The sequence below is a fragment of the Puma concolor genome, chromosome B3 (genome assembly GCF_028749965.1).
Source record: "Puma concolor isolate L17-30 chromosome B3, mPumCon1.1.hap2, whole genome shotgun sequence".
Lineage (NCBI taxonomy): Eukaryota > Metazoa > Chordata > Mammalia > Carnivora > Felidae > Puma > Puma concolor.
The window spans coordinates 69,553,690-69,557,948 of record NC_141672.1 but is presented as its reverse complement, the minus strand read 5'-3'; positions in this window follow the sequence as shown (position 1 = coordinate 69,557,948).

The window sequence follows — 4,259 nt, the reverse complement described above, 5'->3', positions numbered from 1 at the left end:
AAAAAATCCTGAACTGATTATCAATAAGTTGATTTCAAAAGTGTTCCAATTTCAGATATTACATTAGAAAGATGAAGCACCACTTTAATGTATGCAAAAAATATGATCCCCAGGTTTTCACTGCATTCTTAGAATAGAAAGAAGAACACAATTAAAAGTAGGATATAGAAGGATTAGGTTAAAAACTGGAAGTACAGTCCAAGTCTAAGATACTGATAATCCTACATAAGATAGCTCCTACAAGAAGAGCATGGGTAAAGGTGAAAGGTTTATAAAATGTACCTGATTTTTAGATCACAGAAACGATGTATACATATAGGTTTCTGTAGCTCGAAAAAATATCTTATGCAGGAAGAACTTTCCTTTCACTAATTTGAACTGTGCAATATGGCAGGAAGGAATTTCAAAGGAGATATTTATATATTTATTTGAATGTTTACTGCCAGGCATTGCCTTCTCATTTTATCCTCAGCATTTTGAATGAAACTGCTAACCTGCCTCCAAGAAGTTCTAAGGGCTTGCCCCTTTATGTATATTCAGAATGTTTGAGGTTCTAGAAATAGATTAGTATTTCCAAATATCTCAGAGGTGATACAAATTCTTTACATTTGTGTGTATATGGGTATGTGTATACCGTTTACTCAGTGATTACAGTCTGCCATAATGCTTCATTGAGATCACATTTTTATTGTATTAATTTAATAGAGGGTAGATTTTTGTTACAATAATCTAGGAGATAGGCAGACAGCAAAGAGATCATGTATCTACAGGTGGATATAGGTGTGAACACAGAGAGTGACAGAACTTCAGTAGAAGTCAAGAGGATCAGTTTTGGCATGGAATTATTTTCTGCTGTAGGTGAGTGAGGATCTCTAGGTCTTATTTCCCTTTAAACTAACCGTATGTGATAACTGTTATCTATTTTTTAAGCAGTCATGAGCCAAAATAGTTTTTCCTGGTTTTTCATGGTTATACAGGACTTAAATACCAACTTTAAGCATAAATGGACAGCCAAAATTTCCTCAAGAAGCAGGAAACTGCCAAGGGATGTGATATAAATGTCCCATGAAAGTCCAGACCCCAAGTTCCAAATTCCTGCAGAAAGAAGTTTCAGTCTCACTTATATTTCTTAAATACTTCAACAATAATTCCAGTGGTACGCAGAGTATTGCTCAGTACCAGAGGTGTTTAGCAACATGGCTGTTGACTGACCCACTATTCTTAGAAGGAAAACTGTGTCCGGCCCAGGTTTCATTGTTACCAATTCCATTACTTTTTTCCTTAAAGGGCAGTGATCTCTAACTCTCTTTTGGGAGACTCCAATTCATTCTGAGGTGTAACACATGTACACACACACACACACACACACACACACACACACACACACACACAGTCATTTAAGCTCTAAATTCAAAAACAAATGCTGAGTCTTCTCCCAATACTACACATCCACTCTATCTCCTACACACTGCCCTCCCACTTTTTTTCCAGAAGGAATGCAAAGAACAAGGAAAACATACATTGAAGTCAAACAACAAAAAAGGTGTCATAGTCCTTGAATAGAAATCACTATCATAGATGGCAATGAGACTAGTGCCAAAGAATGATGGCAAAGGTCAGAGGATTTCTTTTTGCTAGACAATTCTGCTCCCACAAAAAATCAACTGGGGTCGGAACACAGAAAAACTAACAGAGCACCATATTTAAATTACCTACTATGTGTTAGGCACCAGACATAAATTAATCAGGATAAGAACTGTACAAAGTCTGAGGGATTTGTTTTTAATCCATGCCTTCTGCATAAATTGCTTTCATCCATTTTAAGTTAAAACATCTCTAATAAAAGGATGTTAGGCATTTTGTACTATTCAATTTTGATAATGTACTTAGAAAAGAATGCCTGGCGCATAGTAGAAACTTAAATATTTGTTGAATGAGTGAATGGTTATACGTACTTCTCAAAGGCAAAATAAATCATCTGCCACTTCTAATGTATTTGGAGAGACATCAATAAATGGCTATTGTAAGGAAGATTGCAGATGCTAGTTAAGATAATCTAACTGTGTAGTAGTTTATTTATTCTACTATAGAATTTTTGTTCAGAACCCCTGGGCAAAACTTTTGTTGTGATTACTTCCAGGCTGGCAGTCAGTGACTCCACTCCAGAAGAAAATCTCAAACCAAACCCATGTCCTTTCTTCACGTCCCTGCCATTTAACCATCCAGTTGTTAACACATTTTAAAATCTGACAGGTTATTTCACTTCCAAAATGATACTAAGAGTCACACATGTCAGAACTCTACTTGATAAGTTGTGTTCGTTTCAAATGTGGTATGTGAGCACTGAATCCTCACTCTTTAAATCCTGCGAAGCGTATCAATAATTATGCCAAATCCATCCAACAGTTGATTGAGGTGTTTTCAGTCTGATATGGGTGTCAAAAAGAGAACATTAACTTTATTCAGATCTTTGCCTGATACACTGAATGGAAAAAAAATCCATTCATACATCGCAGACTCATCCTTAATACTGGAAATTAGGAAAAGGTGTCTCAGATTCTGCACACATTTTCTTTGTGGTTACAGAGGTGACTTTGCCACCTGGCACCCTACCCTTCCTTATTATACCCAATTATGTCTGTCACATGTAAAAGTTCTAGAAGGATACAAATTTGTATAATTCTCAGGAGGCACTTTACGAAGAAATAGGCTTTTTTTTTTAACTCTAATTCCTAATCTATTTTAAAAAGAGTAATGCTTCTTTAATTATAAAGTAAATTTTTAAAAGGGTATCTACCACAATCTCTTCAGGGCTCTCCTGATTTAATTTTACATGTTCCTACTGTATGAGGAGTGGCTGAACTCCAGTCTGAGAAAATTCAGTGATGGAAACTCTTTACTTGTGGTTCCCACATTTATTTGTGACACCCCAAGTTTGTAGCTGCATTTGTGCTAGAGCAGACAGAAATAACCAGGGAAGGTAATGGGAGCAACACAGTTTGCATTTAAAGTGATGCCAAGAGGCCCAAGGTAGTAACCCAGAAGGACACAAAATGTATTTTTTAACCAAATCAATGTGAATATAAAGTATAAATTGAGTAAAAAAATAATAATTTCTAATAAATAATAGACCAACATTAGAATGGAGAACATCACCCTATATATTTAGCTTCCTAAGGAAAAGTTTAAGAAAGGTGCACCTTAATTTTATTTTATGATCATAGAGATCTTCAGTAAATATGTTCCTGATTATATATTTAGATAAATTCATCTCTGGCACAAACATATTTTTTCAAACACTTATTCTTGGCAACATAAGTGAGAACAATTATTTTGTGATTGTATATGTTTCTATTCTAGAATTCTTCCCCTAGAAACCTTCTACAATCCTCTAGCCGTGGGTGACAGTGGCCTGAGGTTAAAAATCTAAACATAAATTTGTCATCATCTTTTAATTTCGTGGCCTTGAGCTTTTGACCCAAAGAGGTGTTGGGAGTTCTCAAGGGCAGGGCTAAATGGAGCAAACACTTGTCTTTGGAGCCCAAGCCCTGACCTTAAAGATGTAAACTGAATTGCCTACTCCCGAGGATATTGTTATAGTCAGGTATGTGAAAATGAGCAATGGGATGTGAAAGAAGGACAGAAAAAAAGAGAGACATTCAGGGGGCAGGGTGGGTGGGTAAGGAAAAGCATTTTAAAGGCTTTGATTTGGCATAAGTATTTAGTGTATATTTTATATTTGTTTCCTTTTATTTTTTTTTCTTTTTTACCATGGTCTGCCTTAAAAAAACTGTAAAAGAGTTAGGCTCCTGACTTTTAATGAATTGCTGTAAAATTTGGTTACATACATTACTTCAACCCTGTTGGGGGGGGGCTTGGGGAAAACAATTATAGTTCATTATATGCATCTCAAGTTGTTTATTTCTTAGGATGCACAAGGATAGTTTAAGGACTTGTTTCTGCCAAGAGCTCCCCCCCCCCAAATAATTTCACAACAGAGTAAAAACACATGGACTTTATATAAAATAAAAATAGAAGTGATATAAGGGTTGTATTTTTATAGCTGTATTTGAGTACATTTCAAATGAATGTTTGTTAAACAGGGGGAAAAATCAGACTGGCATTGTCGTGATTCTAAGCGAATTAGGTGAGGCAGGAACAGGAAGAATCTGAGTAGCTTGCATTTAATTAGCACTTACTGGTACAAAATAAATTAGACAGATTTGTCTTGTTTTATGAGCAAGATCCTGTTTTTCTAT